This window comes from Ochotona curzoniae, unplaced genomic scaffold, assembly GCF_017591425.1.
Source record: "Ochotona curzoniae isolate NIBS_2020 unplaced genomic scaffold, NIBS_Ocur_1.0 contig_1302, whole genome shotgun sequence".
Lineage (NCBI taxonomy): Eukaryota > Metazoa > Chordata > Mammalia > Lagomorpha > Ochotonidae > Ochotona > Ochotona curzoniae.
Window position 1 is genome coordinate 6,861,272 of NW_024465035.1, and position 17,420 is coordinate 6,878,691.

The 17,420-nt window shown below is 41.1% G+C and overlaps 1 long non-coding RNA gene across 1 annotated transcript in view; it reads left to right on the plus strand.

Annotated features, from left to right (window-relative positions):
* The first annotated feature begins 941 nt into the window (after positions 1-941).
* LOC121144847 overlaps positions 942-17,420 on the plus strand; it is a 37,052-nt gene continuing 20,573 nt past the window's right edge. Inside the window, exons 1-2 of the long non-coding RNA XR_005881917.1 lie at positions 942-1,054; positions 10,015-10,075. This is a non-coding gene — a long non-coding RNA (uncharacterized LOC121144847). The remainder of the gene's footprint in view (positions 1,055-10,014; positions 10,076-17,420) is intronic.

Here is a 17,420-nt window from a genome sequence, read left to right on the forward strand (position 1 = left end):
CTGCACCCGTGTGGGAGACCTGGAACAAGCTTCTGGCTCCTGGGTTTGGATCAGCTCAGCTCTGGCCATTCCTGCCATTTGAATCATCAGATGGAAGATCTTCCTCTCTGTGTCTCCTCCTCTCTGTATATCTGACTTTCTAACAAAAATAAATAAATCTTTAAAGAAAAAAGAAAGAAACTTGAAGAGTCTTATTACCATTTAAGCTTAAGGAAAGTATCCACGTAAGTGTTTACAAAGTGCTTGAAATACAGCGTAAATGCTTCAAGTCAAGTCTGTATCAGTGATCTTGAGGTCACTGTAGTGCTGTTGGCTTCAGCTAAAATTACAACAAAGTCGGGAAATCTAATTTGAGACACACTGTAATTTGAATTACTTTCTTTTTTTCTAATTCAATTTCATATGTCTTATATTTTCACATATTTGTTGGCCTATAAATTATTAATTTAGTCACTGTGTTGAATTACGTTTTGTTCTGATATTGCTCATGAGTGCTGACGTGTTTAAATATTGGTCTCTGTGGTTGCTGAAAGCCAAGCGACATGGGAGGGAAACATCCTGATGACCCAAATCTAATGAAAAAGGCTGCTTTGCTTTTAAAAATTGTTTCATAAAATGAAGTTGGATTTTGCTTCTGACCACTCTCTCTAATGTACTATTATTTTTCAGTCTGCTCCCCGAGGTGGAGCCAGGGATGTCTGTGATATCCTTAGGGGTTCCCATTTTCCCGTGCTTTCCCAGCTCCTGCTGTGTGCATTTGGACCTGTGCTGCTCACAGCTAGTGGATCTGAGCTGGCCTGCAGATTCTAACTGACCTGCAACAGCCAAGTGTTGAAAAAGCATTATGACAGCAATGTGACGGAGTTGTTTCATGATTGTTCCAAATAACATGAGAAAAATTGATTCTGTTTTTGTATTTTTGTTTCTTTTTTCTTACAATTCATCGTTGTTGCTTTTGACCAACATTGCGTTCTGTGATGCATTCACATTGGAAAAAGAAAACACAAAATTCCTCCTTCCTCGTAGATAGAGAACCATGGCTCTGAATTTCAAGGTGGGTCTGGCTGACGATTAACCCAGGTAATGTGCAGTTGATACAAAGGGTGGTATTGTAATTTGCATCTGCACGCTTGGGAAATATAACGTGAGTTCACACTACTGCCTGGAAGCAACTGAGTACAGATTAGGAACTGTGGCTCGTGCAACATTCCCTCTTCTTTGTGACCCTGGAAGGATTGGTTAGGGGTTGAGCAATGGTCAGGCTTGGAACTCTCAGTGGCTGTGGTAAGCTGAAATTTATTGTAGCTACTGTAGTTCTCTTCTGAGTGGCCTCCTGTTTCTATTCTCGTCCCTGATTTATCCTCCACAGTGCAACAAGAAAAACAATTCCAGCAAAATGTTAACATTTTTGTTTGTTTGTTTTTTGGCATTAATCTGCTGCTTGAAATCCTGCAGGAACTTCCTGCTCCCCACGAGATAAAGTTCAAACTCTTTATCCCCTGTTCTGTACCGTCAGGACCTGGTCCTTCTTGTACACACCTTAGAATCTCTCGGATACATCCATCTGAGAAAGATGACTCACCTCTGCCCTGGTAGACTGGGACCCTCTATCCCTTATGCTGTCTGCCAACCTCGGAAATTGCATCAAGCTTTTTTTTTTTTTTGTAAGCTTTGGGCATGAAACTAAGCAAATGCCAGATATTCTGCTATTCAGTTTTCAGATTGGGTTAGATGTTGTGTAATTCTTTTGGAGATTATTTGTAGGGAAGATGCAATGGACACTCAAGTTGTGGAAGATGCCAGGGAGGTGACCAGTAGAGTGCCTGGTCATGGACTCCTGTAGACTTCACGGGAAGGCGGAAGGAGAGGGCTGTCTTTACGCGGCTGCTCCTTGATTCGTGGGTACTGCTTCAGGGTGCTCCTCGGAGGAGTTGCCATTTGCATAACTACAATATGATTTGGTTCACTAAGCCGGCAATCAACTGCTCACTTCCTAGCATTCTAACTGCCCAGTAGATTCCAAACACTCAGTAGCTAAAGGTTAGCATTTACTTTCATCACAAACTATTTTGATTAATTAACCTCAGTGCACTCTCCTTTCAGATAACTAGGTTAAGAAGCTGTTTATGAAGTTTCCTGTGATTCAATTAAACGTAATGTCTTGATTGTAAAGAGGTAAAGGCCTCTTTAAATTCTTATTTTATAGCCGTAAATTAGGCATTTGGTTAAATGAACTTTGTCTGATATATGGAAAGAATAGCCACCACTGTAGGCAATATTTGCATTTGTCAAACCATTACTTGCTCACAATTCAATCAATTGAAGCGTTTCTCTCAGTAACTCGGTTTACTGTTGATACTTGAATATAATTTATTAGATTAAATGTGTGTTCAGGTTGAATTAGCTTTATATTTCCATTCAGATCATTGAGTTTTTCTGGTGGATTTTTTTGTTGAATATTAGCAAACCTTTGATTTAAAAAAAAATTATTGATTAGCCTACTTATTTGAGAGGCAGAGAAAAGGGGGAGGAGAAAGGAAGAGAGAGAATGGGAGAGACAACGGGGGTGGGGGAAGAGTGAGAGAGAGTGAAGAAGGCTCTACTGGTTTACTCCAGGGTTGGGCTGGGGCTGGAGCCGGGTGTTAGGAATTCAGGAGTCCAGTTGTGTGACCCATCATTGCTGTGTCCCATTTCCTCTACATTGGCAGGAACTGAGCAAGCAGCTGGAGGTGGAGGTGGAAATCAAGCTCAGATGGTCCATGCTGGAACACAGGTGTTTTAACTGCTAGGCTGAGCACCTACACCTGCTTTTTGTTTTGTTAAAGGATGAAGAAACTCCTTAGAAAGACTCAACTCTTCTCTCTCTTCTTATTAGCTTATGATACAGTTCCATAGGCTCTGGGGTTTCCCCTAACCCCTCCCTAAATTTCTTTCCCCTACTGATTTCTCCTGTATTATTATAATAGCATAATCCTTCAAAAATACTCAGAAGTCCATCATTCTGCTGTTTAATGGAATCCTGACAGTGTAGGTATGGATAACAGCAGAGTCCGGCATATTATTGTCAAGATATATTTAACAGTGTCATTGGGAGTTTTTTGATTCGGAAGTAGAGGTTCATAGTGCATTGTAGCCTCACATCTGGATATGAATCTATTCCACAGCTACTGTACATCTCTTTAAGTGAAAAGCCATAAAACAGAATCAACAACAGCGTTAAAGTTAAGAGAATTTACAACACCATGAAGTTAAATGATATGCTACTAAGTCACCAATGTGTTGTAGAAGGAATGAAAATTAAAAACCTTGAAGAAAATAGTGCTACTATATGACCTATGTGTCACTGAAGATATTAATAAGAAAAAGAACTTTTCAAAAAGATTTTATTCCATGAGCCAGCGATGAATTCAACAAGAGAAGAAAGTATTTTGAATAAATAAAGCTGAAATAAAAAACATCAAAACACATGGAATGCAGCCAAAAAAAAAAAAAGATTTTATTTATTTTTATTGGAAAGTCAGCTATACAGAGAGGAAGAGACACAGAGATCTTTCATCTGCTGATTCACTCCCCAAGTGGCCACAACCTCCAGAGCTAAGCTGATCTGAAGCCAGGAACTTCTTCCGGGTCTCCCACATGTGTGCAGGGTCCCAAGGCTTTGGGCCGTCCTCCACTGCTTCCCCAGGCCATAAGCAGGGAGCTGGATGAGAAGCAGGGCTAGTGGGATTAACTCCTTTAATATAAGAGGCAGGCATTCCAAGGACAATTTAACCATCGTGCCAAGTGTCCACCTGTGCTGATTCTGAGTGCTGTAGAGGTACACTTGCTGGTTTAAACTCACACAAGTACTTGTTGACTGGACTGACACCTGATCACTATTTTCAGTATCTATGGCTTGACAAAAGCAATTTTCTATTCTGTAAATTTATTCTACAAGAAATCTTTTAAAATATTTTGTAATTCATTGAGCTCCCATCGATGTGAAGAAAATGAGGCTTGGTCTGTCCTAGGAGATCCAGTTTCTCTGGTTCCCACGGACTCAACAGTACGGAAAGAGAGTGTGAGCTGTCTCTGGGCTGGTGTCTACTTCCCTCTTCCGCCTTTGGTGGGCCTTCCCAGATGTGTTGCACTGCTTCTCACAGCAGCTCTTTGCTGTCAGCACCGTAGCCTGGCATGGAACGAACATTATCATCATGTGTTGGTCCAGTTTGGAGTGGTGTGGAGGGAGGGCAAGCTCTTAACAATACATGTGCCCTCTTTCATAGTGCCTTGATTGGAGTCATGGCTGCAAGTGGCCATCCATGAAGCACAGTCCCTTGCCCTGACTGCCTAACCGGCTCACTCCTAGCCCCTGTTCTGCACATAGCTGTGGCCGCCTACCTAGATCTCAGCAGTGGCAGGGGAGTGGGTGTGGCATATTAGGACTTCCAGGACAGAGCTTTATGCTCTGTTTCACTTTCTGCGACCTGGAATGGGGAATTCAAATATGAGAAACACCAGACACTTGCAGCAATACAGGATGGAGACCTGTCTGCTCACTTAGGAATGCTCCCTCATGGTCTCAGGTGAACCAAAATATAGCTTACAATTGCATTTCAACGTTTAGACATTCTGGGTTTGCTCAACAATGAACATTTCCCCTAAATCATACAGAGCCTCTGATTCTAAAAAAATTTGGTTCCATTTTGAAGTTAGACACTCACCTAAAAATTAGTTAACATGTATTTTGACAAAATATTTAATTTAATTGAGCATGCTGAGTGTTCATAGAGATCTCAATTTCCCCCCAAGAGATTAATAAGGCAAAATGGATCGAGACACTTGATGAAGCATCTAATAAACAAATTACTACTTGTCTAAATTTCGCTGATGTCATGCTGTTCATTTCCAAGCAAGTTCACTTTTAATTTTAATATCCTTGCTTAGAGGTGAAGGATTTGTTCTTCGGATATCACACTTTCATTTTTAGAGGCGATGCTCGTACTACATATGTATTTATTTGCTTTCCACTTTTCCCAAAAGAATTTCCAATGAGGTATGAAAAATGACTTAGCAGAAAAGTTAATAAGAGAAAAGGAGGATGTGCAGAAAGGGACAAAGAAAATGTCCTTACTGTGATTTTTCACAAATGCTTTGAGTTTCAACTTAGGGTCTAAGTTCCTTGGCAGGCAGCTAAGTGGGAGCCATTGATAAATTACAAATCAGCCCCCAGGAAGGAGGAAGTGTGTTCGTAGCTCACGGGAGACAAAGCTTTGGTTGCAAAGCCTTGAAGAGCCAGTCCTAAACTTCTGAAGAGAAATCAGAATGGATTTGTATGAAATCTCCACCTTAGTTTTGGGAAATGAATGCTTGATGCGAATGCAAAGGAAAGAAGCTGCTACACTGTCATTACTGAAATCCTTTTGTTTATTTTGATTTTCCACTATCTTAGTGGTTGGAATGTAGGTATAGCTTTTAGATAAGGATCTTGGATATGTTCAGTTCAAAACATGAATTGTGTCAGGGGCTAAATTGGTGTAGAGTTAACCCATCCTGAACCCAGAAATTGTTTTCTAAAGATTTACTTACTTGAAAGGCAAAGTCACAGAGAGAGAGAGAGAGAACCTTTCAACCATTGTCTCTTTCCTCCAGTTGGCTGCAATGAAGCCAGTAACTCCATTCAGATCTCCCACATGGGTTTAGAACCCAAGCACTGGGGCTACCTGCTGCTGGGAGGAGGGGGGGGGGCCGGGGGTGGGGGGGGGGTGGGGTGTGGGGGGGGGGGGGGGGGGGAGGGAGGGGGGGGGGGGGGGGGGGAGGTGGGGGTGGGGGGGGGGGGGGGGGGGGGGGGGGGGGGGGGGGGGGGGGGGGGGGGGGGGGGGGGGGGGGGGGTGGGGGGGGTTGGGGGGGGGGGGTGGGGGGGGGGGGGATGGGGGGGGGTGGGTTGGGTGGGGGTTGTGTGTGGGGGGTGTGTGGATGGTGGGGGGGTTGTTGTGGTGTGGGGTGGGGTGTGGTGGGGGGTGGGGGGGGGGGGGGGGGGGGGGGGTGGGTGGGGGGGGGGTGGGTGGGGGTGGGGGTTGTGGTGGGGTGGGGTGGGGGGGTGGGGATATGTGGGTTTTGTGGGTGTAGGGTTGTTGGTGTGGGTTGGTGGTGTTGGTGGAGGGTGATGTTGGTGGTTATTTGGTTGTGGGGGTTGTGTGGTGGGTGGGGTGGGGTGGGATTTTTGTTTGTGGTTGGTTTTTTTTTGTGGGAGATTTGTGGGAGTGAAAAGTTTTGGAAGAAGTGGGAGGGAGGGAAGGTTTAAAGGGGAGGATATTTGTATTGTGTTGGATTTTGATTTGTTTGTATGAATGTTTGGGTTTTGGATGATATGTGAGTATGTGGTATGTTCCATATGACTGATACTGGATAGCTTCCTTTTGACTCTCAAAACACTTACCATTACCTTAAAACTCATTAGGCTGGGTGCTGAATCAGACTCGGGATGCTATAAATTTCTTCTTATTATTTATTTAGTACCATCAGAGGAGTTGGTTCTCTGTGGGAAATGATAGCTCTGAGAGAGGGAAACCTCCTCAAAGTTCCACAAGGACAAGGATCGTTCAACCAATGTTTGAGACATAATTATATGGTAATATAGGAAAACACCGGCAAGTCAGCCGGGAAAATCTTCTCAAAAGAATAAATAAATTAATTAACTTTCAAAGTCTTAGTAGATTGTATTTGATTTTGACCTGTGTATGTACTACCGTTTAGGAATGAAAACTTTGTGAGATGTTGTTAGGTAAGGAAGAAAGAAAAAGTGAAAGCTGCTTTTTTTTTTTTTTTTAACAATCAAAATTTACACGCTTCTAAAAATTGCCGGTTGTAGCTAAAACTTCTTTTTCTTAAAATATATGAATGCTCTATTTTTGAAAAATCAAAATGATTAGTGGATGCAAGGTGAGGACTTTAGCTGCTAGGGTACTGCTACAGGCCCAGTTTTTGTCTTATTTTAATTATTGAGGTTAATGTGAAGTGCTGTTTAAAAAATATGTATATGTATGTGTGTATATATGTGTGTGTGTGTTTATATATATACGAGACAAGCAGAGACACAGAGTGAAAGAAAATATTTTTGTTTTCTGGTATGTCCACGCTGTGGGAGTGGGCTGCTTCCCCCGGCATCCATGAACAGGCAGCTGGAGAGAGAAGCTGCAACTGGGACTGAACCCAGGCACTTTACTTTGAGATCAGGACTCCTAACAAGTGTCTTAGCCACCACATCCATGCTGACCAGGAGCTGCTGGTGTTAAGGCTGAAAAAAATGGTTGCTTGTTTCCTTGGCCTCTGTTTTTTTTTCTTTTGATGGAAATTTTGCCAGTGTTTGGCTAATTTAATGAAACACATTAATCTGTTAGAACATAGAAAAATAAATGGATTGTCTTTGTCCTTGGCTAGCTTTCAATATAAATAATTATGGTTAGCTTTAGACCTATGTAGACAGCGTAAAAATTGTTTTTTTTTTTTTTTTCTGTTTAAATTTTCGGCCACTTCCAGAATGACGGAGGCAAATGACACTGATAGAGTTTTGACTCACGGTAGACTGCAGTGGTAAAGGCAGCTATGAGCTGTCAGGTGCGTCACGTAGAGATTTCACGTTCATCTAAGTTGCTGATCTGTTGACTTTACACGTGAACCTGTGCAGCCTCACATTCTTGGAGCTGGAAAGCAGTGATGTGGCTGTCCGTCCCTGGACAGGGGATCTCTGACTCATGTCTTTACTATGCAAATTACAGAGGGTGGGCCAAGGATGAGAAGGTTAATGACTACTAATTGGTGATAACAGGTTCCAGCCTCTACTATTATTTACTCACTTATGATTTGGGCTTATCTCGAAGGTAGTGTTTTCAAAACAGGAATTAACTGATGAAGTTAGAGAGGAAAATAAAAATCACTCAAAGTCGCACTATCTAACGAAAAGCTATTATCATGTTGGTGCACATAACATTTTAACACTATTAGCATATGCCCTATACATATATAGTTTAATTCTTTCAAAAAGGATGTCATTTATGCCATTTTACACATGCTCTTTATTCATTTAACCTTATCAATTTCCTGTGTGTCAGAAAATACACTTCTACAATATTAATGGCATTGTATTTCATCATTTACTGCTGCACCATCATTTATTTTACAAAACCTTCTGTTTGGGGACATGTAGGTTGTTCCAAACTTGGAATATGTAATAATAAAAAAATGCTGCCATGAGCATCTCTATAGATACATCTTTGCCCAATTAAGTCTTAAGATAAATTGCTAAATCTAAGATTACTGTGTGAAAGGGCATACAACTTTTCAAATATTTTGGTATGTACTTAAAACTCATTTGTAGAATTTTTACAAACTTACACATTCATAGGACATATAAAATTCCTGTTCCCTTCAGGTCTTAAAAATGCTAAATATTTTTATTCTTTGCTAACTTGAAAAAATATATAGGTTTCATTGTTTCCATGACAATTTTATTTCTGAAGATTGAATATGTTTGATAATTTTATGCATACTTGTGAGTTTTTGTTTTTATGGCCAATTTTGGTGCTGCTACTGTATTTAGCTTTTCCTTAGTCATCTTACGCTACTGATATTGAGAACGAAACTTTTCATCTGTGGTGTAAGTTGCTTAGGAGTTGGTCTTGGAGTTCATACAGATGTTTGAACTCCAAAGTCCTAAGTTAATAGTCCTAAGCTGGTATTAACAGTTATAGTGGTCTAGAGGAGGGGGCACCGCAAGGCCTCAGGTTACTGGGAAGGGGATTTTGGAAGGTGTTTCTCCTGAAAAGGGTGATTGCAAAGCCACAGCTGGGTCCTTCTGTTGTCTGTGCTTCCTGGCTGACCATGTCCAGCACTTATGTCTGCTGCCCAACCAGTGGGATTGCCTGCTCTTCATTTAAACTTCAAGAACTCTGAGCTAAGAAGTTCTTTCTTCTTCTCTCTTTTTTTTTAGATTTATTTATTTTTATTGGAAAGGCAGATATACATAGCAAGGAGGAGAGACAGAGAGAAAGAACTTCTGTCTGATGATTCACTCCCCAAGTGACCACAACGGCCGGTGCTGAGTCAGTCCGAAGCCAGGAGCCCAGATCCTCTTCCAGGTCTCCCATGCAGGTGTAGGGTCCCAAGGCTTTGGGCTGTATTTAACTGCTTTCCCAGGCCACAAGCAGGGAGCTGGATGGGAAGCAGGGCTACCGGGATTAGAACCGGCGTGCATATGGGATCCCGGCACATTCAAGGTGAGGACTTCAGCTGCTAGGCCATGGCTCTTGGCCTGTTCTTTTTTCTTTAATGTCACATATGTTGTAAATATTTTTTCCAAGTTTCCCATCTGACTTTCAGCTTTGTTTATGGTGACTTTTCAAGTATAAGCATTTTTATTTATATTTTCTTTTACTACTATTTGTATTTATTTTCAAAAAAAATTTTAAAAATATTTATTTATATTACTTGAAAGGTACAGTTACAGAGGGGCAGAGAGAAACAGAAAATCTTTCATCCATTGGCTCACTCGTTAAATGGCCACAATGACCAGAGCTGGGTTGGTCTGAAGTCAAGGGCCAGGTGTTTCTGTTAAGTCTCCCATGTAGGTGCAGGGAATCAAGTCTTTAGGCTATTTTCTACTGCTTTCCCAGGCCATTAGCAGGGAGCTGGATCAAAAGTGGAACAGCTGGGGCTTAAATCAGTGCTCTATGGGACACTGGCACCATAGCACTGGCTGTGCCATAGGGCTGGCCTGCTGTCTTGGGTTCTCTTTCTTGTTCCCTTGCTTGCTTCAGAATAACTGGCTGATTGTGGTTAGCTGTGCGTTGGGAAAGTGCATGTGGCAAGGAGCTACAAGGGGCTTCCAGCTGCCAGAGGATTGGAAGCCCTTGGTCTAGCACCCGAGGAAAACACATATGAAAGCCTGGAAGTGGCTCCTGCCCCAGGTGAACCTTTGCATGAGACCACAGCTGGTATTTTATAATTTTCTTTTTCTTTTTCTTTTTTTTTTTTTAGAGAAACTGAGTCAGAAGCTGAAACGAGGCTGAACTGAGCTTGAATTACTGATTCACAGAAGGTAAGGGGATGGCCATTTATTGTCTTAAGCCATTAAAATTTGGAGCCATTTGTTATACAGCATTAGATGGCTTGTGTTTTGGTGGGTGCTGTTTCCCAGCATGAAATGACCCACCTCCTGCGCCAACACTTGAGGGTGGGCACTGTGGCCTAGGCCAGCCAGGCAGGCCCCCAGCCCCAGCTTTTGTGCGTGCCAGAAAGCGCAAGGTGGTGATGCTCAGCGCAGGTCGTCTGCTTGGGCAGGTGCCTTGACCTGATTCAGACATGCCCCTGGCTTTCCGCCCCTAAACCCCTCCCTCTCAGCTCGCTGGTCTAGCTGTAAGTGTGGCGGCCTGGTCTGTGGAAGACTCTAGAAGTCATTCCTCCCCTGTCAAACATGTCCTCAATTGTTCCCACTACAATATGTCCCCACACCTACTTCCCCAGGTAATCTGCAGTGCTCCCACCTGGGGCTGGGGTGGTATGTCCCTGCCCAATATTCTTTTTCCTCTCCACATATCCCTCACCCCCCCCCCCCCAAGGAAGAACAAGTAACTCTGCTGGCATTTTGGTAGTTAACACATATTTGGCATTAACCAGGCTCAGAATTCCCGCCGGCCACTGACTGCTTTCTCCCAGCAGTGTAACACTTGCATAGGAACAAGAAACCGAGGCAGTTGCCTGTAGCTGAGTCCCTATTCTTTTTAAAGCAAACTTAACAATACTGAACGAAGAAGCAAAAAAAAAAAAAAAAGTCTGTGTGTATATACCATGTGCAATGAGATGATGATGTGGAGCCAGTAACTTGGAAACAAAAAGTAGTCATATTTTGCTCACTTCTTTGTATCATCTAGAAAAGCTTCCAGGGTATAAGATTTGCTGTGTGGATGGTAACTGAATGAATGAACAAAAGGTCTACCTTCCCCTCACTGCTTTTCTTCTTTTCATTCTGCTTTAACATCCATCTCTGGGCTGACTCATTGTAAGCTTCCGCTATGTGCTGAGCTAAGCCCAATTTGGATGTGACATTTGCTAAGTCTTTAGCATTTCAGCTAACATAGGATCTAAGTAAGTACAAGATTCAGCCGAAAGGACGTAAGGGATCTGTTGAGGCAGACAATGTAAGTTCATGTGTAATCATTGGAGAACAGATTGAAAGCTAGATTGTATGCTACTTTGCCCATCCCACATGGAACTAATATAAAATTTGAGCAGTATCCATGTAGAGGATTTTGTTTGATGTTAATTCCTGCAGGATAGATAAGGAAGCAGGAGTAAGGGTTTTTAGGTAAAAGAGACCTAATTGTATGTTCTGTCCAAAGGACAAAGAACAAGGGCACAAAGCCGGGCAGCAGCTCTGAAAACTGGGTGGAAAAATTTCATCAAAACATGTTGGGCAAATGACTTAACCAGGATAGCGGCAATGTGGGAATTGAGTTTTTTTTGCTGGTGCCTGGTGCGTGACTGGGGGTGGCTACAGAGGGCTGGAAGGAACTGTGCAGGGCTGCATTGAACTGGTTCCAGGTGAGAGTGTTGTTCAGAGCAGAGAGACAAAGGTCATGATTCTGCAGGCCAACTTGTCTTATCCAGGTGTAAGGAAACAAGCGGAGGGTTTCCACCCTAGGGGTGTCACAACCTGATTTACATCTTGAACCAGTTCTGTCTGGCCAAGGTGGACAATGAGCTAGGAGGGCAATGGGATACAATCAGAGAGGATTTCGTGAGCAGGACATCGGTGGGTGGCTCTGGTCTAGAGTGGGTTGGTGGTGACAAGATGGGTGATACCCAATGGGGCTTGTTTGCAGGTGAAATTAACAAGAGATATTCTCTGGCAAGACATTGAAGCCCCCAGTTTGACTTCTTCATATTCTGGAGAGGTGAGCACATCCCAGCAGTCTGGGAGAATGGGCTATCTAAATGGAACTTTGTGGAAGCACTAAAAAGTATTAGCATAAGCAAGGATAGTTTATGGCTCTGTGAATATAAGTTTCTTTTTTTTTTTTCCAACCTCTAAAGTGTATTTTCCAAACTACGACATAAAATAAATTTACTATAATAAAAATAATGATTTTTGATATTTCCTAGATAGAGCTATGTGAAAAACCTAAGGTGGGCATTATACTATTTATTTCCTATAGTGAAGAAAGATTATAGGAAGATATCTTTTAAGTGCATAACCATACTTAGAAATTTAAAAAGTTTTATGGCCTGTTTTCTTAAAAATTATTTTTCATTGTAATTTTTTCCTTTTAATTCTAATATATTCTGCAAAAAAGTATTACCACTTTCCTGCCTGTAGTTGAGCCTATTATAAATCTGATTAAACTAATGTGAAGTTAATGGCTATATTTTAGAATAACCTCTTAGAACATAATAGTTTTATTGGAACAAAAGTATTTTTTGCCAAAATTATGTGGAACTAATGAAAAATTAATTGCTTTATAAAAAGCTGGTGTTTTATCTAAAACTAATAATTCTTGCACATCTCTTAATCTTCCTACAAACAGTTGGCAGGGAATAAAATCTAAGTTTACCGGTTCAAATTCCCTAAGATGTTCAGAGTCATTTTTATGTTTGTATGATCCAACCTTTTAACTTTTTTTTTTTTTTGCAATTTTAATCTTAAAGAAAAAAAAATTCTAATTAAATACAGGCAGGTTAGTCCCCCATGGCCATAGGGGAGTTTGAGATGCAAAGTATGACTCAGGCTTGAGTCGTCTGAGCCAACATTCTTTACTATTCATGCTGGCATTTTCACATCTCCCTCTAGTAGAATACAATGATTTTAATCGTTTAGCTGGATGGTTGAACTAAGACTTTTTGAAGCTGTTGTATACTGTATTTCAGTCCATAAATAAATCATGGGACAAAACAAATTACTTAATCTCGTGTTCTATTTGGAAACATATTAAGGAATAGACACAGAAGGGGTGGGGGGATCATTTAGTGCTTCTGAGTTGATCACATTTTTGTGATTTTGCATTGCATTCAAGTATATTGGGGTGTCCTACCAACTGTGTGCAAGAGTCACAATTGGAGGTTTTTCTAAGTTTTTGCTACTTGCTGATTAGGATATATCTATATCTATCTATCTAGATATATATATATATATATACATATATATATATATCTAGATAGATAGATAGAAAAACTGCAAACTGCCTTCGTCATCCACACTACTGTCCTGTTTTAACAGGAATTCATGGCAGTGGACACCTAACGGGCTGCAGGGTCATTCACCTGTAGCTATGTTTAAAGACGAACTCGCACGTGATTCTGTTACCTCTTGTTCTCGGCTTTAGCAGTCCTTCTTGTCTTCGTTTAGTCGGAAAGTCTTTCCTAACACTGTGAGAGGAAAAAGAATGAATAAATAAAATGTTACCCAACTTAATTTGTTGATTAAGCTCCTGCAGCACAGAAGGGAAATAGTCCAAATTTCCAAACACGTTTGGAGAACGCGATACGTGTGTTATCGAGACGCGTCCTCCTCCACAGACTTCTCCCCTCAAGAATGTGTTTTTCATGCAGAGAATGGACCCTTGTTTCCTAGGTTAATTGCTGGAACATGATGAGGTTTGGTTGCATTTTTAGTAATTTCCAGATTCTATTCCAGGACATTTGGGATAGAGCCCAAGAGCTTAACATGTTTTCCTTTTTCATGGTAAAATTGTGCAAATATGCATTAGAGTGTGAAAACAAACAGTCTAATACATTTTTGCAAAGCTCTTTATGTTTACTGTTTATTGCAGATACCAGATCCTAATTAAAATGCGCTAACAAAAGCCAAGATATGAAGAACAAAGATATAACGAAAACTTCATCTTTATAAAATATTTGTGATTAATCCTGGGGGATGTATGGCCTCACAGCACTGCAGTGGAATTTTTAAAAGGCTTATTCCACCATCCCAGGAAGGTAATACAATTCAGTCCTGCCAGGTGGTTACAGGAAGACAAATCGTGCCCTGTTTATTTTGGGGTGCTATTTCTTAGTCAGGTTCCAATAATTTTTTGATTTACTTTGTTGAGTTTTTTTTCAATATACATTTGAAATGAACAGAACCAACTTCAAAGAAAAAGTAAACCAAGGAACTGGCATATTAACAGTATATTTTGATTGAGAAGCATATTTAGATCTATGTTTTTTCAGTGGACATTTTATATATGCATGTGGGAGAAATTCTTTTCTGTTAGTCACACATTCAAGAGAATTAAATTTTAGAAGTCTGTAGGGCAGTGTTGATTAATGGAAAGGATAAGAGATTTGGAGTCACATCAACTTGGATTTGAACCTTGGCTCAACTGCCTTTTACTTTACTGATCTTGGGTTTGTGATTCAACTTTCTTATTGCCAACATGGGGATATTGGTGGTGATCTTTGCAGAACTGTGAGAATTTAGACAAGATAAGCCAGGTGGCACACACACCTCCAAAGAGGCAGATCTGAAGTGTCTTCAGAAAGTTCATAGATGGAGCCAGCACAGTAGCTAGTAGAATATTCCACAGCCTGCAGTGCCCACATCCCATATATGGGCACCAGTTGAAGTCCCAGCAGTGCTCACATACTGCATGGACACCAGTTGAAGTCCCAGCTGCTTCATTTTCTGACACAGCTCCCTATGCTTGGGAAGCGTAGGAGGATGGTTAAAGTCAATAAGCCCCTGAACCCCTATGGGAGATGTAGATGGAGTTCCAGGCTCCTGGTTTTAGCATGACCCAACCCTGGCTGCTGTGGCCATTTGGAGAGTACATCAGTGGATTAAAGATCTTAACCGCTTACCTTCTGTAACTTTGCCTTTCAAATACAAATAAATCTTTGGTGTGGGTAAAGGAGCAAAACAAGACTGAATTTTTTCCTCAAGGGTAAGAGATTTAAGCCAAAAGGACCAATTTTATCCCTTTAAGCAGAGAGAGGAGAATGAGTTGGAGGGACCAGAGATGTAGGGAGGAGACTGCTGATTGTGGTTGTATAGGTGGCTTAGACTATTTAATGGAGGCAACGGAGAACTTTTGGAATTGAAGAATTGTATTCTTGGTGTGATATAGGGTAGGAAATGAAAAAAGGTGTCAAATATGTGTTCCCTGGGGTCATTGCCTGTAATAAGGAACACCTAAAAGTGGAAGATTTGGAGGAAAATCCTCAGTTGAGCATGAGGTAATGTGGCAGGAATATCAAAGAAAAGTTTGTAGAGCTGTCTGCTGTTGATAGGAGTCTGGAGAGTGGAGGGTTAGAGTACCGTCCTATACAGGGCAGAGTTGGTCTGGGCATAGTGGCTGTACTGGTGGGAGTTGGTAAGATTATTCGGGTGGAATGTAGACAAGAGAGGATTGAGCTGCACAGAAATCTGACCGATGATCTATAATACGTTTTTATTGTTGGTATGTGAATGAAATTTTAGCTGTCTAATATTTTATTACCAGTTCAACGTATCAGAAACATTTTCTTTTAAAAAAGTTTCAGATTATCCCCATTATGATATAAATATTTTTCAGAGTATTTAGGCTGCCAGCATGCATTGCACTCATAGTTCTCTATTCATGACTATTCTTAGATCCTTGTGTTGAATCTCAATCAGAATGGCCTTACAATCTCTTCCCCACTCTCTCTTTATCAAACATCAGGAGAAATACCCTTTGCATTTCCTTATACATTAAGCTAAGAAATTCTGAGCAGCCTAAGGATTCCATGCTTGTAAAGGTAATTCTAATACTTTCTTTGAACTAATAATGATAATCTTCTGAAGACAGCATGATTAGAAATAGAACCCTGGGCAGGTTGACAAGAGAGCTCTAACCTACACTGGGATCATAATCTATAGACTGTTAGCAGATCTCACTGTCAGACAATTCAATTTAGACTTATCTGAAACCTTACGCATATATTGATATTTGTGTTTTAAAATTGGAATTTCAATGTAATAGAAGTCTATGACAACTGTAACACCAGAGATTCACTGAATAAAGGAAAGATTTGAGAATTAAAAGAGGCAATTTTGGTCCAGAGTGATCAAACATCATCAGATTCCCCAGTCAGTTATGTCCATGACACTCTGAAGTCCTAAACTTAGAGAAGGGCAGGGAGAGAAATACTCAAAGTTGAAAAAATAGTGAGAACAAAGTCATGAAAAGGAATATCAACCAGCTGTTGACCCAGTGAGAATAGCTGTTTAATTGGCAGGGATTCTTGCTGGAGAGTTATGTTGTGTTAGCTTGAGAAAGGTTTTGAATGACAGAAGATGATTTGGGGAACCAATGGGTGTTCTGCACTGGAGAGTGATATGTTACACTGTGATTAGAAATTCCATTTTTTTTTTGATTATTAGGTGGGAAAGTATGAAATAAAAAGGTAGGACATCTCATTAGAAGGTCATGCAAGAGTTCAGGTGTGAGGTACAAAGGTGTCATTCTAGTAAAGATTGTGAATAAAGGGAAGATGGGTCAGAAAGAATCTTCAATGTCTGGGGAAAGAGTCTAGAAAAATGTGAAGGAGGAAAAGAGATGTGATGGGCAGCTTCCAAGGTTTTCATATTTTTGTTTAATTAATTTCCCTCAAGTGTGAACTGGGTATAATTACTTCCCTCTAATCAACAGAAATTGGCCAAAGTGATGGAGTGCCTTCTTGCCTCCATCATCCTCTCTTGCTTGCCTCACTTGCTCCCCCTGCTGGAAGGTAGAGGCCATGCTGTGGTCTGTCCTACAGAAAAGCTGACCACTATTAAACACCTACTTAAGGTTTCACAAGTTTCTGTGGATGAGGATTATGGGTGTTCTGGTTCAGGGTCTCTCCTGATGCGGTGGAGAAATCAGGACTTCACTGAGCAGAAGAAGAGCTCCCCAGCCCACTCAGTCCTTTGCCATATGAGCCTTTCTGTGACATCTTGCAATGGTCAATTTCAGAGTGAGGATGTGACTGAGTACAAACAAGATGAAATCACAGCCTTTTATGACCCTGTTGTAGAAGTGACATCTCACCACTCTGTACTTCTGCTGTTCATTAGCAAGTGTTAGAATTCTTTAGCCACTAGGCCAGGCCCACACACAGAGAAAAGGAGAATCTGGGAACCCAGGCTCTGTGGGAGCGCAGGCAGAAGTTGCCTACCATAACCACAGCTATTGATTACAATGTTGCCACTTTTGTCTTCCTAAAGGGCTTTAACTTCCCCCAGGGGTTTGGAGCTTTGGCCATTGTAAGCACTTAATGCGTACTTGTTGAGTGAGTGAGATTTGTGACGACTCTTAGAATTCTCTGAAATGGAGTGACAGTTGTAGATGTTAAAGCATTGATTTTTAAAAATGGGTCAGCAATATAAGGGAAGAAATAGCCAGTTTTATTTATTTATTTATTTATTTATTTATTTATTGGCCAAA